The sequence below is a fragment of the Rousettus aegyptiacus genome, unplaced genomic scaffold (genome assembly GCF_014176215.1).
Source record: "Rousettus aegyptiacus isolate mRouAeg1 unplaced genomic scaffold, mRouAeg1.p scaffold_m13_p_3, whole genome shotgun sequence".
NCBI classification, from domain to species: Eukaryota; Metazoa; Chordata; class Mammalia; order Chiroptera; family Pteropodidae; genus Rousettus; species Rousettus aegyptiacus.
The window spans coordinates 76,203,598-76,231,002 of record NW_023416306.1 but is presented as its reverse complement, the minus strand read 5'-3'; the positions used below and the strand labels follow the sequence as shown (position 1 = coordinate 76,231,002).

The following is a 27,405-nucleotide window of genomic DNA, read 5'->3' as shown; positions in this document are numbered from 1 at the left end:
TTTCTTTACAGAGAACAAACACAGCAGATGTGTTGCTATGTGTTGCTATCTGAACCAATAATGCCACCTTGGAGTTACAAGGCAATTTCCACTGAACAGCTAAAACCAATGTAAGTAATAGTTCTCCTTTGTCATGAGAAAACTCCCCTCAGTTGATGAGCAGCCCTTGTGGTAATCTTTGCTACTGCTGAAGATCAAAGATCTGAAACCGAAGTATATCACCTGGTGGAACAAGGTGGGTGGGGCACAACTTCTGGCCTGAGTGTGGCAGGGCTTTTGGACTCCAAGTATTTTGGAGTATTTGGGCCAGACTGATTCCCTTTGCCTGCCTCAGTACTAGCAACAGTGGCCTGGGGTCACAATCAACACGTCAGCCCTTCATTACCTTCTCTCCAAGCCCTTCACTCTGCTTTTTTTTTCTTTTAAAATTTTGTCAATGGTTTTGCAAAAGACAGAAATGCCTCATCACTGTCCTAATAATAGTCTGGATATGACACTTTTTTTTTTTTCAACTCTGCTTTGAAAACAGGATTAAAAGAAAAAAAAAACGATTAGCATTCAAAATCCACATTAATGGAAATGACTTGAATTATAGAACCCAAAAACCATCTGCATGCTGTTCGGTGAACAAGTGTGTTGGTTAGTCATGTTAGTAGAAAAAATGTGGTTGGTTAATAACACCGGCAAGCAGGCCTAGGACTTGGAAAGACAGCCAAAAATTGGGTTTCTTTCATTATTTCATTTTTAAGTTTTTCCTTCATGAATATGAGCATTTGACATTTCCCTGCAGTTAACATTTAATGTTCTGAAGCTTTTTATATCTCAGTATATCTCCTTTTTATAGGTGGTTGTGAGAGCCTTTGCTGACAAGTGCAAAAATCACGATGTGATGATTTCACCCTATGTGGAATCTAAGAGACAAAAAAACCAAACTAATCAAAAACAGACTCACCAATATAGAGGACAATTTGGTGACAGCCAGAGGGGAGGAAGGTTGGGGAGCTAGGAGAAAGGGGTGAAGGGTTAAAGAAGTACAAATTAGTAATTGATAGATGGTCACGGGGGAATGGGGAACATGCTGTTGGAAATGCAGTTAGCATTAATGTAATGGCTAGGTAGAGAGCCAGAGGAGAGAAAGAGCAATCAGGGGATCATTTTATAAACTTTATAAATATATAATGAGTGTACTGTATACTTGAAACTAATAATAAAATAAACTTTAAGAAAAATCATATGTGGAATTGATGTCTTCAGCTAGTATTCAGTTATGAAAGAAGACAAGAATTCAGGAGGAGGGGACCCTCCCTCCTCCTCTGCATCTCAGTGGCATTTAGCTGCCTTTTTTAAAAAATCTGTTTACTGACATTGCACCCTGGTCAGTAAATGAGAAGCCCAGAAGGAGGGCTCACACCAATAGTCCCTGCTTCAGAAAATACTTGGCAGCAGCTGAGTGGAATGAAAAGAGAAATAGCTATGCTTTCCATCTCCTCCTCTTCTGCTCAGACATTATTCTAAGCATTTTTGTGAACTCATTTAAATTTCACCAGGTATCTATGAAGAAGCTATCACCATCATCTCATTTTACTGTTGAAATCAGGTACACAGAGGTTAAGTAATTTGCCCAAAGCCACCCAGCTTGCAAGATGTAGAGTTCAACCACTGCACCCAAAAGTACTTGAAGCACACTTGATCTTACCTTGACACAACTGGCCTTGAGAAACATCAATTTCTCTAATCCCTTCTATTACCTATAAACCTCAAGGCAATTGAGTAAAACGAGAAAAGGTGTGCAGTTAAAAAATCCAGAAGCAGAATCAAGAACCTTTATGGAAGCTTGAGAAGATTAATAAGAGGATATAGAAATACTTATAAGACACTAGAAATATAGGGATATAAAACATATTTCTCTGTTTTTATGACTACCTTATTAGAAACACTTCCCCCAGCAGGGTTTAGAGGGAAACTCATAACATTATAGAAAATTCACCTTCATAAAGCTTAAGCTCTTTTTGTTTATTAATTGGTCTCACTCACTCTTTTCTCTTTGGAAGAAACAGTTTCCTAGACAAACCATAAATAATGTTTCTAATGTTGAAAAGTTCAGGCCACAATTCCCTATTTCTGTTTCCTTAGTTTTGCAGAGCAAATTGATTAGCTAGGAAACAGAACTATTTTATTTTTGAAAATGAAAATGTCACCTAATGCTAAAAGCCACAATGCGCCTAAACATAAGATCGAGGCAGCAGCTCCTTACCCATGACCGCATCGTATTTCTGTGAAGCCGACTGGAACTCAGGACTAAGAATAGAGACAATCCTTTATACTAATTTGAACTGCAAACCTGTAAGAATACAGAGCATCTCCTGGTTTTCCTACTCTTCTAACAACTAGGAAAATGCAAACTGTATTTTTTTTTTGAAGATATCATGAAAGCTTTTAATTAGAATGTAAGGAGACCAATCTCAGGTAGAAAACTATTACTAGAATGGAAATAGTATAGCCAATTCCGTTTACCTATGTATCAAACTTAAGCTTAACTAACAATGGTATCTTTTTCTGAGTTAAAAATAAGTGTTTTGGTTTCTTTCACAAAATCAAAACTAAGCTGTGATTTTTGCCAGCTTCCGACCTACCAGTCTTATTTGCAACAAACTAATTTGTTGGAAATAAGACTTAAACCAAATAAATTAATTTATCTAATTAGCTTATATGATAATTTTACATCTCTAAAATTAATTATAATTGAATATTTTATAAATATAAACAAAATTAATTTATATAATAAAGTAGATGCAAATTAGATACACAAAGATTGTGTATGTCCCTGTGTGTCTATGTGCATGTCTGTGTTTGTGGTATGTGTATGTATGTGATGTGTGTATCTGTGTGTCTGTGTGTATGGTGTGGGTCTGTGTATGTGTTGAGGTATGTATGTATATAGTATGTCAGTGTGTGTGAGTGTCTGTGTTTGGTATATGTATGTAGTGTGTGTGTGTTGCTGTGTGTCTCTATGTGTGTGTGGTACCTTTTTTTTCTTTCTGTAGACACAGACGAATGTGGGTGGAGGAAGACAGATAATATGAAAAGATTTTTCCTCAAGAGCAGCATAGCAAACAGGAAAATAGGATCCCTGAAACCAGACGAGTTGTAGGGTTTCCTGAGGACAGTTAAGATGCCTGGAGTTGGAGGTGTTTTCCTGACCCATTAGCTTTCACAAAAAGTCTGTGAGGGAGGTCTCTTTGTGTTCTCTTCTTTTTACAGATGAAGAAACCAGAAAGGAAGAGGAAATGAGTGGCCCCTGGTCACACAGTAGATATGGGCAGAATCAGGCTCTCAGTCAGGATCAGTCTACCAGGGTTAGAAGCTCCTGTGACCTTAACTACCTGACTGACCACTCCCTGTCTCAGTTTCTTCATCTATAAAATGGGAATATTAATATTACCAGACAAACAAGGTTGTTATACAATTAAATGAATAAAAGTGAGTTAATATCTGCAACATACTTAGACCCATGCTTGGCACAAAGGAATTATCTTTTCCAGGAAGAAAAATGAACAGGTGGATAGGGCTTCCCTCTATATCCCAGGTGCAGTACTGCCTCTCTAAGACAAGGACGTGTGTAAGGCAGGATGAGGGATGGCTGGTGATAAAGAAAAATCGATTTTATTTCTTCCCCTTTTTAATAAGATGTTAACTCTTGGACTTTGTCCAGCAACATCGAAAATGCAGGCCGTACAGGTGATTATCATGACAAATTGTATATTGGCCAAGCAGCCCAGGGATAGCACAAAAACGTGCTTTGGTTTTCCCCTGTGGGTGTTTTATTCCACAATACTTAGCTTCATTAGGGCATTTAGGGTTGGCCATTATGGTCTCTCTCCCCTTCTCTCTTTTCCCTTTCATTGGGGTCCCCACCTCTTTCTGTCATTACCCTACACAGTGGTCCCCCATGTTGAGCATGCATGAGAATCACTTGATGGACTGGCTGAATCACCAACCCTGCATCTTCATCCAGTCCGGGTGGGTAAGCCTGAGAACTTGCATTCTTACCAAGTTCCAAGGTGAGGCTGGTACATCTGTGGGTACAGGCCCAATTTGAGACCAGAGGTCCCTGCCATGGAGGTGCCTCTGAAAGTTCTCTGTGTAGATGTCAGAGTAGCCTCCTTTCTCAGGCCCCACAGAGAGCAGGCTGCAAATAGTACATCTCCTCTGGCTGTACTGGCACTCTCCTGCAGTAGAGCCTGGGCCTCTGTTGGTGCCAGAAGGCCCTTTCCAATGGGGCTGAGAAGGCACCATATAGAAGATGGGGAAGAGAGAAACAGTCCTGTCCAGTTCTACTTCCTCTAACTCAGATGAACCAAATGGTTGGAGTGCCTGGCTAAAAGGTGATATCTCTTTTTGTAAAAATTCAGACAGAAGAAGACAGAAGACAGAAGAAGGCTTGAGGCCAAGAGAGTCCCTGGATCCCAACCAACAGTCCTAAAAATCAGAACTCAAAAAATCAAATCATACTGTGTGGCTGCATTTCTTTCCTTGTTACCTTTCTTGAGAAGCAAAAATGCACATGAACCACAGCTTTACAGTGGGCCAGCAGGAGAACTCCTGTACCTTGAGAATGTCCTGGCATGGGGAGAGCCAAGGTGTCTATGAGAGAGGCACTTTACTCCCCCCTAGGGCCTAGCAGGTATATGACCACCCACACCAACCCCGGGTGAAGGATGTACGAGAGCAGAGCCAGCTCCTTGCTGGTGACCGGCACATGAACTTGGGCAAGTTATTTCACTCTAAATGCCTCATTCCCTTAATTTTATTTTGTCTTATTGCATTTTATATATTTATATGACTCATCGTAAATATTTTCATGAACTAAAATTGAGTACATTTTTTTAATTGCACTGATCTGAACCCAGGCTTGGTGAACTAGAAAGTGTAAATGCTACCTTAGTGCATGAAAACGAGCCATCAATTCTACAAAGAGAAGCTTTAACTCTTGAGACTCTTATTTCTGTGACAAAGGGATGTTTGGAAAAGTTCTCTGTTCTTTTTACAAAATTATGAGCAGTCAATCATCATTTGAGAACCAGGAGCTCCTGAGGCTGAGGATCCCAGAACAAACATGAGGATTGCTGTGAGTGAAGCTAGCCCCTCAGGAGGATGGCCACATCTTACTTAAATTTCTACCATAATAAATGTTTGCTGATTAAAAAAATGAATAGGACAGGGTCTTAAGGATATACATGTTGATTCTTAATGCCTCAATTTCTCCACCCATAAAATGGTAATAATAACTGGTGCACACTATAAGGATTAAATTGATAATGTCCTCAGAGCTCTGTGTCAATCAATGGACATACAGGAGAGAGCTGTGCAGTGTAGGAAGGTGCTGGTACACACTTGCCTGCCCTTGGAATTTACCTAGTTAGAGAAAGGCAGATGGACAAACAGATGTAGATCCTGGTGTAGACCTCATGTGGTTCTCACCAGTATCACCTGCTTCTTACCCAAAGCCCAGCATCTGATAATTCTCCCTGTCACTTGTTCTGGGCTACATTCTTATCTGGTGGTGCTCCACCACCTGGCATCGGTCCTCGCTCCAGCCGAACTGAGGGTTCTCTTCCATCTCTTCATTTTCTCCCTTGATTTCATCTGCTCCCAAATCTATGCCAGTGCTTGCCACATGCATAACTCCATCTGAGCCTCTCCATGGCTGTCACATATCCACAGCTTTGGTGCCCTTTCTGCGAGGACATTACTCGCCATCTCAGACATATGCATAACCCTGAAAACCTATTTTTTCATTTAGAGCCCTGGGGTTCGCCAAGGAACCAAGTGCAGAGAAGAGATTAAAAGACCTAGTATCATACTCTGAGAAACTTCCATGTGGAAAAGCCAGGTAGGAAAAGATAGGACAACTCAAAAAATGGAGGAGGGTAGTCTGTGAGCGAGCAGGGGAAACCAGTAGAGCGTGGTATCATGGAAACCAAGAAGACAGAAACTTCTAGAGACATAGTGCTGGGACCCAGGGATGAGGGAGACTATGGAAAAGCTAAAACTTCTGACTCGTGAATAGAGGAGAAGGATTGAGACAGCAGGAATCTACAGTATTTTTGAGAATTAATTTTGGTTTATAAAGAATATTAGAGAAATAAGCTGGTAGCTGGAAAGTAATAGCAGATGAAGAACTTTTTTTTTTTAAGTTGAGAGATAGCATACAATCTTAAGGATTGTATTCACCATACCCAATCTGACCTGTTACCTGTAAGTAAAGATCACAAGGTCCTACCTCAGCTTTTCTGAGCTGTGTCTGACAGCTAGTGCTACAGCACCATCAGGACTGGCAGAATTAAGTGTGTGAATGATGGTTCATCTTCTTTTCTCCTCCTGTGTGTCCCCGCACCATGGATGGCCTTCCCAGATCCCAGCCATGATAATTGTTTTTAAGGGCGTTTCATCCACATCTTCATTAAAGAGCATTTCACAGCACATCTTGTTTCACAGGTGAATGCCATTTCTGCCCACTTCTCTAAAGCATGGACTCCTCGAGGGTAAGGGCTATTTCTTTTTTTTCGGGGGGGGAGCGGTGGCGGGTAAGACAGGGTAATATATTTTATTGTAGTAAAATTTACATACTTAAAATTTATCATTTGAACCATTTTTAAGTGTATAACTCAGTAGCATTAAGGACATTTTCATTGTTGTGCAACCATCACCACCATCCATCTTTAGAACATTCTTCAACTTCTCAAACTAGAACTCCACACATTAAAAAACAACTCCCTATTCCCTCTCAGCTGAAAGGGACTATCTTATTCAAACATCAGGTGCTCAATACAGGGGAACATCTTGCAGTAATTAAGGAGGATGAGGTTTCTTGAAATGTACCAATATGGACATTTCTCCATGATCCACTTTCACTTTCACTTAATGGAGGCAGAAGAGGCCATATGCAAGGTTTAATATGGAAAAGGCTCTCTTCAGAAATGTGACTGAAAACTCCCAAACACCTAAGCAGGAAGGAACATTGGGGTCATGTGATCCACACTTCTCATTTTACAGGTGAAAAGTCTTAACTTCGGGAGTTAGCCTTTTTAAAAAAGTGAAATTTACACAAGAGTTTTCTTTAATCTACCTAAGTGAATCCAACAGGGAGCAGCAGATAAACTAGGCATATGGGTCCTCATCTCAGAGTTCCAGAGTTGTGCTTCTGTATTCCTTCTGCAGAAACTGAAGGTTGGTTTCCTGAGATAAGCCTTAAAATGGAATAAATTTTACCTGAGGGGTAGTAAACGCCAATCACCAGAACATTAGAATCAGTGCTAATTATTTTCTTTTCATTTTGCTTAAAAATGGTGTGACATAAATTCTCCAAGTTTTCTGGAAGGGGAGAATGTGTGTCATTGGCTGGTATGGATCTCTGCCATAGAACTTGACTTTTAACCTAATATTCAAATGTTTTACCAAATCTTTGAGCTTTTACATTCACGTTCCTCTACGGCCCAGCTTAGCACACACCAAGAATTAAGTTAAAAATTGAAACGACATTTTGCTCAGCTATCATGTGTATGTGGACTGACTCCTAGAAGGTCGATAAGTCCTTCAAGATGTATTTATGTGTGTTGTGCCATTTTGCCTGCAGGTCACACATACCTAAGTGAGGGAAGTGTAACACAGAGCAATTGTGAGTTCCCTTTGCCCCAGATTGCAAAGTCCTATGGCACCTTAGTTTTAGGAAATGACCAGATGTGATTGGGTTTTGATCTCCCTGTTACTCCCTCCTGTTCTTTTTCTTTTCTCTTTCTCCCTCTCTCATTCTTGTCTCTTCTGATCTGGCCACATTCCCAAGCAGGCACGGCATGATGGTTTTCTCCAGAGTGACTCAGTGCTCTGACTGGCCAGGTCACAGGACTATCCCTGCTTTCCCTTGGGGGTGGGTCAGCTTCATCAAGCCCACACATGGAGAGCTGTTCCTACAGGAAATTCATGATGTCTGTAGCAGAGAGGAGAACACATGAAAGGACTGAGAAATGAAGAAGACTAGAAGACCAGTAACTCACCCTGGGCACATGGATAATCATTTCAGACCTATAATTCAAACTTTGGTTTTCCAGATTCTCAAGCTCAGTTTTTCCCGCTAGAGGTAATTGCCTTTCCACAATTATTTTTCAGGCTTCCCATTTACTTGATGTGTGTGACCTCAGTGTTGTAAAATAATTGGGTATACAGATAGAAATTATGAAATGAGGGTATGGAGAAAGGCATAGAAAAGTAAAGCTGGAGCACAGTGTACAACAGCTGGGGCCCCAGCAGGAGAGAGGTAATATCCTTAGATTGGATAATTTGAGGAGAGCTTAATAAAGGGATTATTTGAAAAAGATAGGCAAGATGTAGAGAAACTCCAAGAGATAACATAATGCAGTACTTTAGGGCAAATAAGTGTGAGGTCCTTGACACCCCAATAGAGTGAGCAGACCAGAGCCCAGAAGGAGAGAGCTACATGAAGAGGGCCACCTTACTAGCAGCTGTGGTCTTCCAGCAGAGGCCCAGTCAGCTTGAAGTGACTACACAGGAAGGGAACCAGGGGAATAGGAATGCAGACCTCCCTCTCTCTCTCCCTTCGATGTCTTATCAGGGATCACATTGCCAAACACAAATACCAGAAGGCAAGGGAGACTGCTGAAGCAGCCCATGGATATTGGCCTCTGTGGCATGGGGCAGACGGGTGGAGGGTACATCTGGTGATGTAAATAAAGACATCATAAGAAGCAAGGCTGACGGCAGACAACCACACACTCTACCACATTCTTCTTTCTGCCAACCACACTTGTTGATTTCTTGGAGAATCTGCTGCTGGAGTTTCCATCCATTTGCAGGTATCAAAGATGGCTTCATCAAGGTATTCCATGTTGAGCACTTTTATTCTTTGAGGAATAAAGAAAATCGATTTGATGCTGTTGTTCAATTTTTCTTAGACAAGGATTTGGTGGTTATTCTCAGATTTTCTTGATATATTCATTCCACTGCTTGTCCAACCTGCGGGGGTAAACTAATGAATTTCATGGTCTTCTCCCAAAGACAGCCAAGACCCTTACATCTTGAAAATAGTTGTAATGTCATCTCAGCATACCAGGAAACATAATGCAAGTGATAACAGGTAACCTGAAGTTATGGTTGACATGAGTTACGGTGGCATGCGAAACCCAACCTAGATCCTTGTACATAGCAGGTACTCAAAAATGTCTGCTAAGAGGAAGGAAGGAAGGGAAGGGGAGGAGGAGAGCGAGATGGATTTGAGATCCAGGGATGACCTGGGCAGTTACTAGTGCTGTGATGTGAAAGTTCTTTATCTACCCAAGCTCAGACTTTACTTTTAATTTTTTAACCCTTTAAATGCAAACAAAATTATAGTTGCTCAAGCTTTTTATGAAGAATAACTAAATCAACATATCTAAAGCATGTTAGAGAGTGTATAGTGGTAAACATTTATATATGAGAATTCTCTAATCTGTCAAGGCTGTCCTGGCAGAAAAGAGAACTCGATATTCTCAAAAACAAAACTTTCTCACCTTCCCTCTGTACATGAACCTTTCTTTATACATAAACTCTTAATGCTACAAGAAGGTTCTATACAGACTATTAAATATGTATGACTAGAATCTACTGAGCTCAGTAGGAGAGTTATATTCATAGCAAGTAAACAAATGGGGTAAAGTCACAATGCAATCTGAAGAGGCCCAGGTTCCAGCTGCACCAGGGATGGGTGAAAGTTTTCAAGATGGCTGCTGGTGCAGGGAATGAAGAAGATTACAGAAAGCAGGAAAGCCTTCCTTCCACTTGACTACTCTTACTCATTTGTAGCAAGTTCTTTCAGCTACTTGCTAGCCCTCTTGGCCAGGCTGTGGGCCCTAGAAAAGGACCCTAAAGTACAGAGGGTGCCACATGGCTCTCTTATTTGTGACATTCCCTTGTTTGGGCTCCCCTGGGTCACTCCTGAGATGCAGCGCTGACCTTGTACTCCAGAAATTTGGGAGCCTCCACCCTCTTGCTTCCCCAATGCTGTGCTCCTTAGGCCTTCTTGTCACTTAACAAGTGCCTGTGGCCATACCAGAACTTGGATATCCCATCAAGACCATTCCTCCATAGCCCAAGGAAACATCTTCTGAAAAGAAAGCCCACTTGCTTTTATTCTGAGGCTCAAAATCTCACCAAATATGATTGCAGACAGAAGCTATTGCAGAAAGAAGTGTTTTTTTGAAAACACTTATCCAGGTGATGTGGGCTTATATAGGATCCTGTAATACAATCTGTCAGCCTCAGTTCAGCTTGATTCACACTTGTTCAAGAGATGAGCTAAACTTGGACCCAAAACACTTTTATTATATCTTCATGGTCTTAAATAATCTTTCAAATAATTTAGTGCTCCCCTTATCCATTCCTGTTTACTTACGGCAGGATCTTGAAGCAAAATTCCAGCAGCCGTCTTCTCGGACTTCTCCAAACAAGATCTGTCTTTATGTAACCACATGCAAAATTCATTTCTTTAATATAATTTTTCTTCTGAATCAAGCTGGTTTTTAAAATAATATGATCTTTTGGTCAAGCATATTTGAAACTTCCTAGGGTTCACGGTATAAAAGGAGACTCTTCTTAATCTAGAAGTGGCTTTGAATTATTCCAGTAGGCTCCCAGAATGTCTCCAAGATTTGTTCTCTCTCTTTATAAAAGAGAACATTTAAACTAATCAGGCCTATTTGATATACTAAAGTTACCTGATAAACTTTGTCAAATAAAGATATAATAATTATGTTCTATTTGTATCCATCTATCTCTATTATTAAAGTGAATTTTCAGGAGATTGTGATCTCCAATAGTCTGCAATGTCCAGATGTAACATCATTTGTAATTCTAGCTAGTTTCTTGCAATGTTATTTTGCAGAGAAAAATAAATTCCTTTGTCGATTGCATTAATCAGATCTATAACCATGCCATTTTAAGGTTTAGTCATTTACAGGCAGTCATTATTTTACTCTGATATTTTTGCAAATATGTTTTATCTTCAGAAAGATGGAGAAGACTCTGACTTATTACAAAACACAGGTCTCTGAGAGTAAACTTTCAGATCATACCTTTAAAATGAACAAAGATTTATAGAGCTCTAAGGAATAACTGTATTCAACATGAAATGCTGGCGAATGATCAGGATAAATAAGAATTGATTAAATGGCACTGAGTGAACTGAGAATGATTATAATTTTTTTGAAAGTTGTTTAAAATGTTGCTGATTTTAAAACTCTTTTGCTTTCCAGATAAAGGAAACTTGTTTCTTTTTAAATTACCTATGACTTAGCAAATTGGTAAATTAAACCTTTGTAAACAGAATTGGAACATTTATTTTTTTTCTTCCTATTGACCCCTCCAGAATCTAGAAACTCTTAATGAGTATTTTTATTTTCTTGGCAATGTGAATGTTTGTATAATTTCAATAAGAATCTGTTCTCTATATAACAGGACATGACTGGAAACTGTTTATTATTATCAAGCCTTTGACCAGAATGTCATGTTTGAGAGAGAAATGCACGGACTCAGACATGACCAGATAGCTTTAACAAATTAAGATTGATTTATAGAAGCCAATAAAAGTCCTTGGAAGTATTGACCTAATACCTTGTTTACATTGTTCCCAGCAGCCTTACCATGTGAGTAAAGAATGTCACTTCTTGGCAGGTGAAGGAACTGCAAGACATTTTGGGGACAACAAGAAGAGAGGAACTCACCCGAAACCTATAGGTATTGCAGGCATCTTCTGAGAGCAAATACTTGCCTTGGCTTTTCTGGCCCTGTGAGGCCTTTTGAGTTCAATCTGAAGATTCGTTGTGAAAGATTCCAGGAAAGCAGAGATAAAAGTACCTTTATGGTAAATTAATATTCTTACTGGACTTGTGCAAATGATCAGGCCAAGTTTATTGAAATGATTTATTTTGCAAATAAGTTGGTTTTAATTTGGCCATCTTTGATAAAAATAAGAGCAATTAGAGAGAGAAAAAGTATATTTCAATAGAAATCCTAATGTACTTTGTGGATATTATATTCTAGCGCTATTCATTGCCTCTTAAATTTTGTTTTGTACTTGTAAATTGAACTTCTAGTTTCCTCCAATACCTGCCTATGACTTTCCAAACATGTTTCCAATTTATTTCCCATCCTTTGACTAGGAGTTATTGAAAATTAAAACTACTTCTTTTTTCCCCCTCAAAGCCATGCAGGCTAAAGATGGACAACTTGATATAAAATTCAGAAAACTGTCACAACTGCTTATGTTTAAACAACCTTAGTGACAGGTGCTCTGTAAGCCATGCAAGTTTACCTTAGCACATGATAACATCATCAAGAACATATCAAACTACAAAAGATGCTTCTAGCCTTATACCTAGCAATCTTGACTGATAACCTTACAAACTCAAAAGCTGGTTTATAATTTGCTCTAATTATTAATCTTTGCTTTTCTTTTGTTTTCACAGACATATCTCTTATTCAATACCTGAAATTATTGAATTTTACCTATACAGTCAGGTGTTTGGCTTGTTCTACTGCTCAAGCTTTAAGACTGCAATTGATCACCTTACAATCTTCAGCATGAGGGTCCTAGATAATAGAATTGCTTTAAGTTACTTGATGGCAAAACAAAGAGTCCATGCAGTAAGTAGCTAATACAACATGCTATACCTACACTGACACCTCTGGGGAAGTTGAGACTCAGATAAATAAAATCACGCAATCCAAAATTATAGTTAGAGATTTCAACACCCATCCATCAATTAGCATACGAAAGACTGCAACAATACTATAAACCAACTTTATATAATTGAATATCTAGAATATTCCACTCAAACAACATATTTTAATCAAGTAGACACAGTATGTTTGGCAAGATAAACTATAGTTTGGATTATTAAGAAATCTCAATACATTTAAAGTAATTTAAGATATACAGTTATGATATCTAAACATATGGAATTAAAATAACACAATTACAGTGAATATTAATGCATTAAACTCTTCATTTACTTAACACCTTGGCCAGGAAAGAAAAATAACTAAAATAATTGTAGAGTGTTAAAAGAAATTGTATTTAGTTATAGATATGAAAGTATACAAAGAAAAGTCAAAAGAATATGCAGACATAGTATCAGAATTAAAGGAGAGTTTAAGAAGTTGACTAAATGCAAAATTCAGTAAATATAGACTGAATGTACTCGTATATATGAGGAACTCTCTGAAATTTAATTTTAAAAAGTTGTTATTTAGAAAAGCAATTAAAAACGCAAAGTACTAAGAAACCTTTACAGAGAAAACTATAAAACTTTATTAAAAGACATTCCAGAAGACTTAAATCATTTGAGCAATAAATATATCATATTCAAAGGTAGAAAGACTCACTATCAGAAATTGATTTCCCCAAAATTCAACAAATTTAACTATAAATTCAATCTAAGTCCAGAAAGTCATGACAACTTTCATGGGCAGAAATGGCAGATTCTGAGATTGGTATGGAAAAGCAAATAGCTAAGAAGTCCCTCCAAATACAAGGCTGTCTTTGTCCTGCTAGGCATTAAGAATTATTATAATGTTATGTTAATTATTACAGTGAGATTTTGTTTAGAAAATAACAATTTGGCCTAAAACAAAGAGTCTAGAAATAGACTTATGTGGAAACTTGATAAATGAAAGTGGTGGTCCTACAGATAAACAAGTAGTACCAGAACAATTGTTTATTTGTGTGGGAAGAAGTACATTTGCATTCCAGTGACATCTCTATAAAAATATATAAAGATAAGTTCCATAGGGAGTATCAACTAAAATATACAACCTGAAATTTTTAGTTCCTCGCAAAAATGCGTGTGTGTGTGTGAATGACAGAGTAGTGTATAATGTCATTAAAAAGGCATAGAAAAAAACATTAGGGGAAAGATTAATTCAACATTAAAATTTCTGTTTGTTAAAAAAAAACACATAAAAAAAAGCCTGGAAGAAAATATTTTTAACTCACTAAACAAAAGTTTAATGCTGAATACATCAAATAATTTCAAAGATGAACACAATTTTAAAAAAGAAGCAAAATTAGCAAATAATCTAGATCAAGAAGAGCGAATGACAGGTACACATATTTTTAAAATGTTCAGCTTTACTGGTAATCAATGAAATGAGCATTTAAACAACCAGATACCATTTCTCACTCAGCATACTGAAAACATATAAAATATTAGAGAATCTCAGGTGTCAGAGAAGGGATAGAGCAGCCTGAACACCTGGATACCCTGAGCAGCCCCATGAAATGGTGCCACCATTTTGGAAAGCAACTTGGCACCCAAGTGAAGTTGGAGATGTGCTCTCGAGAGGTTTTATTCCTGGGATGTACCTAGATTCCTATACTCAGTTGCAAGGGGGAAAGTTAATATAATCATTGTTTGAAATAGACAAAAACAATAATAAATAGAAACAGTCTAAATGGCAATAGAGGAATATTATTCAGAAGTAAGAATGAATTATCTACAGATCATTACAGATGAATCTCACAAAGACAATGATGATAAAAGGAAGTTGCGGAAGTATATACACTGATGATATCATTTTTATAATGTTGAAAATGGTAAAGTAATCCCATCATTTAGGAGTATTTATGTAGTTCAAATACAGAGAGAGGTGGAAGAATACTAAATGACGAATTCAGGAGAGTAATAACTTCCAAGCCAGCAGACATGTGAGGACAGAAAAGAGTACCTGGGGGCATTTCCACTCCAGGTACAGGGTCAGGGCTTCCCACACAGTGGCCATGACAACAAACATCCCAGTGTTGTTAACATGAAGTGAGTTCTGTGCTCTGGGCTGGAACACAGTCTTGACTGCTGAGGTACCCAAGGTGGGAAGAACATAAGATCTCAGGCATCTCCTTTGCCCTGAGAACTGGGTTGTCCAGGAGGGAGAGGGAGGCTTGTATGTCCTAGGGAATGACATCTGAGATAGTTAAATACTGTGGATGATGGCAGAGATGACAAGGACTGATGGGCACACAAAAGTTGGTGTGGTCAGAGATGTCGTCCTGGAAAAAGTGCTCTAAGGAATGAGAATTTCGTGCATTGGTGGAAAAGGTAAAATGGAGCCAAAAGTCTTAGTAGTAGACATAGAATGACCTTTGTGAAAAAGGGGAAGATGAAAAAGAGATTGAATTGAAATAGAAACAAAGGAACATAGATATACCTGTGCCAGAATTGTCTGCTCTCATCTCACAGTGGATGGAAAAATAAGTGGAATCTCATTAAAATGTGGTAAGTCACTGAGTTTTTCTTTTTCTTTTTATACAAATGCCTGAAGTTCTCACATTTAATATCTTAGTTCAGATTGTATCCCTTGAGGTAACAGAAATGTCTAGAGTTAATATTGTCTTGAAGTCTACAGCTTTACACCTCACGTAGGTGATTGTGTTTTACCTCTGTGCGAGATAAACAACTCAGTAGCATATCCTTCAATGTCTCGTGTTCCTTGGTTCACCACTAGGTTTTGTTTTTTTGTTTTTTGTTTTTTAAATAAGGGATCATTTTTATTAATGGAGGACTTGGCCAATTGATACAGTACTCTCTGTGGTTTTCCTTTGCCTTTATGGATGGGGGAGCTGGCCACAGCTCTGTGGCTATGGGCAGGGTGAGTTAAGCACCAGGCTTTAGCTCACAGGTTATTGGTGAGGACCGCAGGAGCAGATGGGACTCTCCTGAGGTTCTCAGTCCAGGAGGAGGCTACTCTGGGCACCAACTCTTAGACTTCAGTCTCCTTCCAGGGAAATCATTCCACTTCTTTAAGGATTACTTCTTTGCATTCATCCTGGGATTTGGCTCACTGTTCTACCTTAGTGTGGAGAAAACTGATTCTTTCAAACTTTATTCAAATTATTTTATTCCTTTTTTATTAATTGTTTTGGGTAAGCTTCTCTACACACACATTCTTCACACTCTTTGACCCTGGGGTTCTCCGCAGAGAAATTCTTCTTGTCCAAGTTTCTCTTTTCATCATATACCCGCCACTTCAATGATCGTCTGATTTTCCCCACTGTCCTTTTGTAATTTCTTAACTAACCTTTGGTGGGTGTGATGGCTCAGTTTATGTGTCAGCTTAACTGGGCACAAATATTTGGTCAAATATTAACATAAGTATTTCTGTGAGGATATTCTTGGATGAGATTTACATTTGTTGAATCTGGTAGACTGAATAAAGCAGATGCTCTCCTCATTGTGGGTGGGCCTCATGCAATCAGGTGAAGGCCTAAATAGAGCAGAGAGACTGACCCTCCCTCAAGTAAGAGGGAACTACCGAACAGTCTTTGAACTGGCACATCAGCCTTTTTCTGCCTTCAGACTCAAATGGAAACATCAGGTCCTCTGGGATCTCTACCCTGCTGGCCTTCAGACTGTAACTACACCAATAGCTCTCCTGAGTCATCAACCTGCCAAGTGCACATCTTGGGACTTGTCAGATTCCATAATCATGTAGGCTAAATCTTTACTCAGTCATGCAATGCTTAATAATGGGGATATGTTCTGAGAAATGCATTGTTAGGCAAATTTGTCATTTTGCAAACATCACGCAGTACACTTACACAAACCTAGACAGTATAGCCTACTACACACCTAGGCTATCTGGCATAGCCTATTGCTCCTAGGCTACAAGCATGTAGAGCATGTATAACTACTATAGGCAGTTGTAATACAAAGTTATTTGTGTATCTAAACATATCTAAATATATAAACAGTACAGTTAAAATATGGTATAGAAGATAAAAAATGGTAAACTTGTATAAGACACTATAAATCAAATTTGCAGGACTAGAAGTTGCTTTGGATGAGTCAGTGAGTGAGTGGTGAGTGAATGTGGAAGCCTAGGACATTGCTGTATACTGCTGTAAACTTTATAAACACTACATCTAGACTGCACAAAATTTATTTTAAAATGTTTTCTTCTTCAAAAACAAATTAATCTTAGCTTACTGTAACTTTTTCACTTTACAAGGTTTTAATTTTTTAACTTTTTTACTCTTTTGTGAGAACACATATCTTAAACACAAACATTATACTGTTATACAAAAATGTTTTCATTTTTTATATACTGATTCTGTAAGCTTTTTTCTATTACATTTTTAAAATTTTATCTTATTTATTTATTTACTTTTTAAACATTAAAAAAACTAAGACACAAGCACACACATTAGCTTAGGCCTACACAGGGTCAGGATCATCAATATCACTGTCTTCCACCTCCACATCTTGTCCCACTGGAAGGTCCTCAGTGGTGATAATATGCATGGGGTTGTCATCTCCTATGATAATAGTACCTTCTGGGATACCTCCTGAAGGACCTGTCTGAGGCTCTTCTTGAGGCTGTAATCCATGTTTTCAAACCTTTTAAGGAGCTTGTAGAGGTCTGCAAACACTTCTGCTAAACACTTCATTGTAAATTTTCTTGGGGATTTTTCTTTTTCTTTTGCAGTTTTCTTTGCTCTTGCCTATTCTTTAGCTTCACATTTCTGTCCAGTTCTAATAACTTATTAATCAATTTCTCAGGAATACCACCAGGAGCTCCTCAATGTCATCCTCATCTGCACCCAGGTTAGAGTTGTTTGTCATCCCAACCATAACCTTGTTGATTTTTGCAACATTCTCATCCTTGGCAAATCCTTTGAAGTCATGGATGAACCTCTTGAGTGTCTTTTTTCAGATACCATTCATACACTCTTTGATGACACCACCCCAGGCCAAGCAAAGTTCTTGATGCAGTATAGATAGTGTAATCCTTCCAAAATTGCATTAGTATCTTTCTTTCTTGCAGCAATAAGCTGGGCAAAGGTCCTCTTCAGGTAGTAGGCCTTAAAAGGTGCTATATTCCTTGATCCATTGGTTGGATGAAAGAGGTGGTATTTGGAGGGAGAAACACAATTTTGATATCAGGATGAAGATTACCAACAAAAGGAGGATGTCCGGAGCATTATAAACAATAAGCAAAATCTTGAAAGATATGTTATTCTCCAAACAGTAGATCTCTTATTTTACTAACACAGCAATTCAAAAAAGCATCTTGGAAGGAGAGCTGGGCCATCCATGATTTCTTATTGCTCCTGTAGTACATACACTGGCAGTGTATGCTTACTGATATGCTTGAAGGCCCTGGGGTTCTCACTGTGGCAGATCACACAGGGTTTTAATATATAGCCTGTGACATTGACTCCTAGCAACACTGTTATCCTATCCTTAAAAGCCTTGAAACCTGGCATTGACTTAACCTCTTTATGGATGAAAGTCCTTTTAGAAATCCATTTCCAAAATAGGGAGGTTACATCCATATTAAATATTTGCTCTGGCAAGTAATTTTACTCCACAATCAGCTTATCTAGAGTTTCCAAAAATTTTTCAGTGGCTTTTACATCAGCACCCGCAGACTCATCACTCACTTTCACATTATGTAAAATACGACGATTCTTGAATCGTTTAAACCATCCAGAACTAGCAGTAAATTCAATATCATAGTTAGATTTAGCCTTTTCTTTCAACAATACGAGCAAATTTTTTCCTTTGGCCATATTTGCCCTGGTACTGGGAGAGACATGTTTCTGTGTCTGGTCTTTAATCCATGTTACTAGAAGTTTCCCCATGTTTGATATAGGCCCTTTTCAAATTTTTGTTAGTATCATTATCTTCAATGAAGTAGATTCTTTATTTTTATTCTTCAAGATTGTAGCTATGGTAGAATGGGACATGCCTGAGTGGCTAGCAATAACCACTGATTTTCTACCTTTGTAGTTGTTCATCACTTTTCATTTTATTTCCAGGTCAATCACTCAATGTGACATCTTCCTGGCAATATCAGCAGTGGATTTGGTATGGTTAGGGGCCGTGATGAGCAAAACAACATGATAATGAACCAAGCACAAGAGAAAATGATTCAATCTAGAGATGTGGTGATCACAAGATGTATGAGGTGTAACAAGGCATATTATTTTATAGCAAACATATTTTTAATATGTAGAAAGAGTACATTCTAAGATAAAGATAAAACTTATAGTATAGCAAATACATAAACCAGTTATATAGTCATTTATTATCATTACCAAGTACTACATACTATATATATATATATATATATATATATATATATATATATATATATACTATACTTTCATATGACTGCTAGGATGGTATGTTTTTTGACACCAGCATCACCAGGAACACAGGAGTAATGCATTGCATTATGATGGCTACAATATCACTAGGTGATAGAAATTTCTCAGCTCCATTATAATGTTACATGACCACTGTAGTATACGCATTCTGTCATTGACTGAAATGTCATTATGTGGCATACGACTATAATTAACTTACATATACATGCACACACATATATCTTATTGGTTCTAGTTCTGGAGAACTCTTAATACAATAAGATTTCTGAAAAAAAATGTATAGGCAGATGCATCTTATTTTGTCATTTTGAACTGAAAGGAAGTCTTATATTTTACACTATGTAAAATCCCCAAATTTGGAACTAAAAGAGAACATAGAAATCATCTATTATAACTCTTCAGGAAATTTAGCTTTAGAGAAGGTAAGTGGCAAGTCCAACTGGCAAAGTTTTCATTTGCTTTTGAAAGTTCAGCAGTATAGTATTTTTACGATACTACGAGACTCCTCCAAACACTTATAACTCCTTCCCCCTGTATCCCAGCAAACCTGGGTGGATGCTGCAAGAGTGAAGATGAATTATTACAAGGTTAAATTCCAAGAATCCTCCTCCAGCAACATTCTCCTAAGGAGAATATTTGAAAGCAAGCCTGTGCCCCCTCTGGTGAAAAGCTTCCACTTCTGAATGTGAGAGGTCTACCTATGTTTGTTGTTGGTCATCTGACGACACTTGCTGGAAACAGAGTCTGTGCAGCTACCACCATCCTAATAGTGGGAGAGCAGGGACCTTGCTTTGCCCTGATGTAATCCTTGTGCCAGAAAAGCCCATTGAGAATCACTGACACTCAAATTCAGAGGTCCTGAATTGAACTACAGGCTGGTTTCTTGTTAAAGAAGGTACTTGTGTAGTGTGCAGCCTGTTTTTTATTTGAAAAGCTAAGGGTAAATATGGTGTGTGAAAATGAAGTTGAAGAAGTTATCACCTTTGAATACTTAATTACTTCATCTTTTCTCACAAAAAAATGGTTTATTATCTCAAATGGACCTCCTTTAGTTCTCATTACCCAGTGTATAAGTGACATTTAAATAAATGTCTTCTGGCATCCTGTATTGCTTCTTTGTTCTTTAGGAACCTCTCCTGCATGCAAGATTGAGAGACTTGTGGAGATCATCCTTTTGAAAGAGCACAACTCGACAGTAACAGTCATTTATCATTCCTTTGTTCTGTTATTCCTGTGTTAATGGAAGCCCAGACTCAGTTATTGCAGCAAAAATGACTAGTGAACTGAAGATTTCTTTCTCTATTTTTTGCTATATCAGGTCAAGTTAGAATTTTTCATGGTTATGTTGACAGAGTAAAACCACAGAAAACAAAAGACAGAGCATCAATTTTGCACGTTCCCCTCCTGTTATTTTCTTGATGCTCACTATTTTTAATACAGCTGCTTATTGTAAACCATATTTTACATGGCATTAAATCTCATGTTATTAATCATCATCATATATATTTTTAAAGTTATACAGAATGTTAGAATTGGAAGTATACCTCTCTTAAAGTAGAAATGATGAGGTTAAAAAACTACAGAATATATCTTAGAAAGCAAAAAACAACATGCTTCTAAGAAAGGAAGAAAATAAAATGAGTTTACAAACAGGAAAAAAAACAGAAAAACGATAATTTGGAAAAAATAGCAAAGAAGAAAAGAATTTTATATGTGACAGTCTCACTAGAGTAAAATAGGTGCAATTGCCAAGGTGTACAATACAAACATACAGAAAATTTAACAGCTAATCTCATGTGTTTTCTGGAGGTTCTTTGTCTGCTCTGCCCTCACTACAATCCCTGTGGACTGCCTTTTGGAATGGCTCTCTGCCAAGTGTCCTTCCAAAATGATTTGCATAAGCTTGCAAGGGTCAGGTTTAAAAATAAAACTGAGCTTAGAAAATTATAGTTCAAGACAAATGGATGAGAGTTCCTCAAATATGGGAACCAAAGCACACATTTGGCTCCCACACATGCTGCTGATTCCTCAGAGTCTGTGCCAGCAAAGTGGAATCCTCCTCTGTGGGTTCCTCTCGGGACACACAGCAGGGGTTTCCAAACTGGGATCCATGGTCTTGCAAGGTATTGAGATTCCACAAATAATAATAAAGCAATAAAAGGGAGAAATTTTCACAACAAAACTCATGACAACTATATGACTAATAAATAAACAGGAAATAGAGACTAATTGTGACCTATACTACAAAGGAAGCAGAATCTAAGTGCTGGATGATGAGAGGTTTGCTAGGGTTGCCATCACAAAATACCACTGACTTGGGGGCTTAAAGAAACAGAAATCTGTTGTCTCACAGTAGAGAATCTGGAATTCTGGAGGCTAGAATTTACCTCAAGCTGTTGTCAGAGCTAGACTCCTTCTGAAAGCTTAGAAATAATTCTTTCTTATCTCTTTTAGCTTTTGGTGTTGGCTGGTAATCCTTGGCATTCCTGGACTTAGAGATGTGTCACTCTAATCTCCAGCTTCATCACCACTAAGCTGGCTTCTCTCATGCATCGCTTCTCCTCTTCCTAGAGAGACACCAGTCACATTAAAGTAAGGGCTCACTCTACTCTAGTATGACCTCATCTTAACCAATTATTTGTGCAACAACCCTACTTTCAAATAAGGTCACATTTATGAGTTACCGGGGATTAGTACATCACGTATCTTTTTTGAGGGGACACAATTCAACCCATAACAGGGGATAATACAACTTTAAACAGGGCGATAAAAGAAGGCCTATCTGTGGACAATGCATTTAGAAGTAGATCTGAGGCAAAGAATACAGTGGAATGGCAATGACCAGATGAGCTCACAGAGCCGATGACAAGCATGTACATCAGCCTTGGTGGAAAAAAGACCTTGCTGTATTTAGGGAATTGAAAGGCCATTTTGGCTGGTTCCTGTGAGCAGAAGGAAGAGGATATGATATAAAATTGTTAACGCAGCAAGCTGCCAGATTATGAGAGCCTTGCGAGCCAACATAAAGCTTGAGTAGGATTCTAAAAGCTCTGGGATGTTACTCCAGGGCGTCCCTGCTCTGGTCTTCCTGGCTACTTGGGGGAATAGACTGGAATCATAAGTGGGGAGATTGCTTAGGAGATGATACCTTCATTTTTTTTATTCTTCAGAGAGGACAAGAGTGAGAAGGAAAGAAAATCTATTTTATGCAGATAGACCAGGGAGAAATGATGATGTGGAAGAGACAGATGCTTAGAAGGAAGGTGATTCTGAGCACAAGGGAGAAACTGGCTTGCTAAAAAGAATATGTGGTTGTGTGAATGGCTGGAAAAAGGGTTGTTTGAAATTGATATCCTCTTGTCCTGCAATTTGTCATGATTGCAAGCAGCAGGATGTGGTCATTGGTGGGGATTCATGAAATGTGATAGAGGAAAAAAAGTCTCTCGGGACAAGGAGACCATGGAAATAAGAGAGCAAAAAGTGAGGCGAATATTTCAGTTCACACTGTATCTGGGTGGAGAGAAAGCCCACCAGACCCAAACGATGGCAGAAGGAAGATGACCCAAAGGATGGCAAGACAAAGGAAAGAAGGTGGTACAATCTAAAAAAAGGCAGGATTTTGCAGCCAGAGAAGTTAGGGCTCAGAAAAGACAATGCATTGAGATCAAGGAGGTAATGGGTATGAGAAGAAAAACAGTTTCTTCTTAAGATGCTGAAGGAGAAGTGAGCACTGCAGAAGAGTCAGCTTCTAATTAGGGTGAAAGGGTGGCAGAGTCTTCCACAAAGCAGGTTGGGATTTAGAGAAACTTGATGAATAAGGTACAGGTATTCTACAGGATACAATGGGGGTTTGGGGAAGAAGGGAAGATGGGATCTGATAGGCTGTATCCAGGGACATGCAGAGCTGTAAGAGTGCGCAAAGTTGTGTTTCATGGATATAAGCATCTGTCTGTGTTTATTAATATTTTAGTAGAGCAAGAGAACTAGGTCAACCTTAGATAAGGCAGTGATGAGAAACTCTGAGATTACAGAAAACAGATGTCAGCTTTAGCATCTGTGTAGCCTGGATAAGCTGAAAAGATTAAGAACAGATAGAAAGCATGATGCCCCATTCTAATTGGGGTGCACATGGTATCGAAGAAGGGGAGTGAGAAGAGAGGCAAAACATTCTTAGACTTAAAAATACAGTTGGATAGACCTGACGGGATGTTTACAAAAATTGAATCAGGATCAAAACCAACAGAATAACACACAACCTTTATTCTTTGCAAAAGACCTACCTCTGAAATACTTCATTCATGACCAATTGATGTCATTCTCTACAAATTGTTCTTGGCTACTGAAGTGAGTGCTGCAGTAGACCGCCACACCAACCACTCACTCAAGACTATAGCCTCATTGCCTTGGAGGCTGAAGTGTTGCTGCTGAAAACTCTCAGCTGACTCTCTCCCTGGGAATTGCCCTCAAAAAGGCTGGAGAGACAGCACACATACAACAGCTAGTTCAGGGGTGGCTCTCTATGTGGGACATCTCTGATAGGCTCACCCAACTTCAGAGTTCTTACTTTGGGGTCAGTGAACACATGGACAATAACCAAAGAAAAATTCCAGTTTCTTTTTCCATTTTACGAGAAGCCATTATGTTCTTGGGCTCTGAATTTTCTTTTCTCCAAGTAGATGTGAAAAGCTTCTTGCATTACAGGGTCAAGACCTTAATTTGGAGGGTCTAGCCTACCTAGGTATTAGAGTGGAGTGAATCCATGGTAGAGAAGATAGAGGCAGGAAGAAGAAGGTTATTGCCAGCCCTGGAGGTGAACATTCTACTGCTGACAAGATTGCTTGGAAATGGGTTGTCCTCTGGGCACTGGAGTCCTGCACCCTAACCTTATATGGAAAAATGTTAGAAGGAATAGTGTAGAAAGGTATCAAGGTACAGAACCAGAAATATCTGAGGGTGAGTGAGGTTCACTGCTCCTTTAAGCACATTCTATTAAGATGGTACCCTTTCACTAATTTTTAAGGCAATATGTTGACATGTCATTTGTTAAAAATATGTTTAATTTCTTTCATCAGGGACCCATAAAGATGGCTTGCATTTGTAGCAAGACCATGAAGAAGGTGGCCCATGTCATCATCAAAGAGTACTACACATGCCTAGGCAATGACTTCCACACCCACAAGTGTGTATGCGAGGAGATCTCTGTAATCCCCAGCATGAAACTCTGCAACAAGATAGTGGGCCTTATCACACACCTGATTAAGCAGATTCAGAGAGGCCCTGTGAGAGTTATTTCTATCACGATACAAGAAGAGGAGAGAGAAAGGAGAGGTTATGTTCCTGAAGTTTTAGACCTGGATCAGGAGATCATTGAAATTGATCCTGATGCTAAGGAAATGCCGACGTTCTTGACTCTGGCAGTCTGTCCCACCTGCAAGTCAAGGTTGGGATGAACTTCAAAACATTATACAGAGCCATTTGAATCCTTCTGCTGTCCTATAATATTTTCAATAAACCATGGAAAATCAAAAAATAATATATATATATATATATTTAAGAGATCAAACTTTAGTGCACTGGGTTTCAAGCTCTACAATGAATCATTAGCATCACCTAGATTGTTTGCTAAAACACAGACTCCTGGGTCTTGTCTTGGGTTTCTAATTCGGTAAGTCCAGGGTGGGGCTGAAATTTGCATTTCTAATAACTTTCCGGGTGATGCTGAAACTGCTGGTGCCCAAAACCACTGTCTTGGAGAACACAGGATGAGAGACAATGAGACATAATGAGACATAAGAAACACAGTCCAGAAGTGTTTTTTTTGTTTTGTTTTTCAATCACATGTCTGCTTGCTTAGCAGACAACTAGGGAATATCCTGCCCTTATCCTTCAGCTCCTGCCCCCAAAATTAGTTGCCTCTGCCTCTCCCTTGGTGGAGGTTGGCACTCTGTGGACCTGTGGAAGCATGTCCCAAATGGAGCTGCTAGCTCTCAAATGGACCATGTTGGCCTGTGGGAGGAGCTGCATCGATGTGTTTAGTTGTACAGATGTATAATGCACAAAGGTGACCAGCAAAGGATGAGAGCCAGGCTGAGGTTTAGCAGGTGCTCCATTCACCCAGGTGGGAACCCGGAGTGGCCTGCACCTGCCCCAGGAAAGTTCTTTGCACAGAGTCCTCTCTCCCTGCTTGAGGGAGAGGAAGGAAAGTGAGTGTGTCCACCAGAGAGTGGTCCATTTTTAATTTGCATAGAGGTCAAGTGTAAGCTTGCAGAATCCTAGCTTATAAAAGCGAAGTGAGAATGTAGCTGAAGAGGCTCTGTTTATGGTCCTCCAAAAGACCATGAGCACATTGTGAGTCTATGAGAAGGACAAGAGTTCCTCAAAATGAAGGGCACTGAATTGGCTTAGATAATTTCAATTTGCTTCAGAAAATAGAGGACTGTTATATTTTTCTTCCCATGAGTACATTACCACTGCTTATTAGTCTCTTTACTACCTAGGTGGCAGAGTTCAATGGGTCCCTGAACCAAGCACCCTCAGCCTGATCAGCAAATTTGTTGGAATTAACACATTTGGAGACCCAATCTCAGCTGTACTGAATCAGAAAATCTGGCTTGTGGCCCAGCCAGCTGAGTTTAACAAGCCCTCCAGGTGATTCTGATGCACGCTAGAGTTTGAGAGACAGTGGCCTAGAGCTTCTCAGCTCCTATAGACCTAGACATCTCCCGGAGATCTTGTTAAATCCAATTCTTAGACTGAAGTTCTGGAAGCAATCTGCAACTTCTGGCTGACGAAAAGCCAGGGCTTGTGAGAGAGTGACAAATAAATAGATCAGGGATATCATTTTAAGTGTGTTACTCCTGTTTAAGCAGGGCCTCTGGGAACTGTACTTCACTTTCTCAGAACAAATAGCAATTATATGTGGCAAAAGGCAAGATTCTTCTGCAATGCGGAATTTGCAGAATTGAGCTAGTGCCCTTCACCACCTCCAGGTCCTTTCTCCCACCCAAATCTGGGCTAGAACCGGCTTTTTGCCTCCAATAATTTTAGTTCTTTAAATCTTTTCACCCTTCTTTGTTTGGACCACAACCTCCATTTTATCTTTTAATCTGATAACCTGCATCTTGGGTTGTCATGGTAAACATCATCCTGATTTGTTAGTCCGAATGGTCCTTTCAGATTCCAGAAATGGCAGCAGGCAGTGCCCAGAACCTTGATGAATCTAGACCCTCTGGAGCAGCTTTCCTAATAGCCATCCATTCTCTTGAAGAAGAGACCTGAGATGGAGTGACTACCCCACTTTCCAGCTTCTATAAATTAGATAGATTTGCTGACAGTAGCCTTAGATGACTGACAAAAATGATATATTATTTTCATATTCCAATGGCCATAGCTTCAAGGTCGGAATTAGGATAGACTAATGAGCAAAATTATTTTTTTATTATAATTATAATCCTTAAGTAAGATTTTAAAAACGTACATTTCCTCTTAATAACAGGTTAGATATTTACTTTGGAAATTAACATCAAAGGATTATGCTGTTTGAAATTATATAGAAATTCAAAAACAGTTTTAGAACAGGTAAATGCGATTCTATCAGCTTATAAAATTTAAAGTAGAGAAAATATTAGTATTACTTAACTCTCTTAGAAAACTTGATAGTATTAAAAAAACTAATTTAAACAAATTTTTAAAAGAATGAGTTATAATAGGGAGAAGAAATCTTCCTCAAACCAACAGTTTAAATTTATGAATCAATGATACATGCAAGCATTTTTAAAATGTCGGCACAGAATTGTTAGCCATAAATCTTATTTCGTGCTGATTCATCTGTTTTTGACCAATACTTCTTTGACAAATGTTTATCAGTGTCAGAAAATAAATCCGGTTATATCCTTGAAAGGTTAATGTGAAACTACCCAGTGAAAAGGCGATTCTAGCCCCAGATTACCTATGATGAATTTGTCATAGGAGTCTATCAAATTAGAATGCATTAATCTGAACTGTTGGTTGGTTATCGGGCATGGCCCCATTTCGTCGACCTTCTAAATAAATAGGTGTTTGATTTAATATCCGGACACTGAAAAGAAAGGCTTATATCGTTAGTAATAATTATAGTTGGTAATGTGAACAATCTAAAACAAAAGAATCTGGTACACTTTCAAAGAAATTATTTTAATTCATTGAAATCT

General features: G+C 38.6%; 1 long non-coding RNA gene and 1 pseudogene across 1 annotated transcript; both read left to right on the top strand.

Moving 5' to 3' along the window:
* The first annotated feature begins 5,824 nt into the window (after positions 1-5,824).
* Positions 5,825-12,028, top strand: LOC107518639. Its single transcript, XR_001598927.2, has 4 exons — positions 5,825-5,893; positions 6,499-6,545; positions 7,974-8,870; positions 11,685-12,028. It is a non-coding gene; the product is annotated as an uncharacterized LOC107518639 (long non-coding RNA).
* Positions 12,029-24,300: 12,272 nt separating this feature from the next.
* LOC107518634 lies at positions 24,301-24,727 on the top strand (annotated as a pseudogene).
* The last annotated feature ends 2,678 nt before the right edge of the window (positions 24,728-27,405 follow it).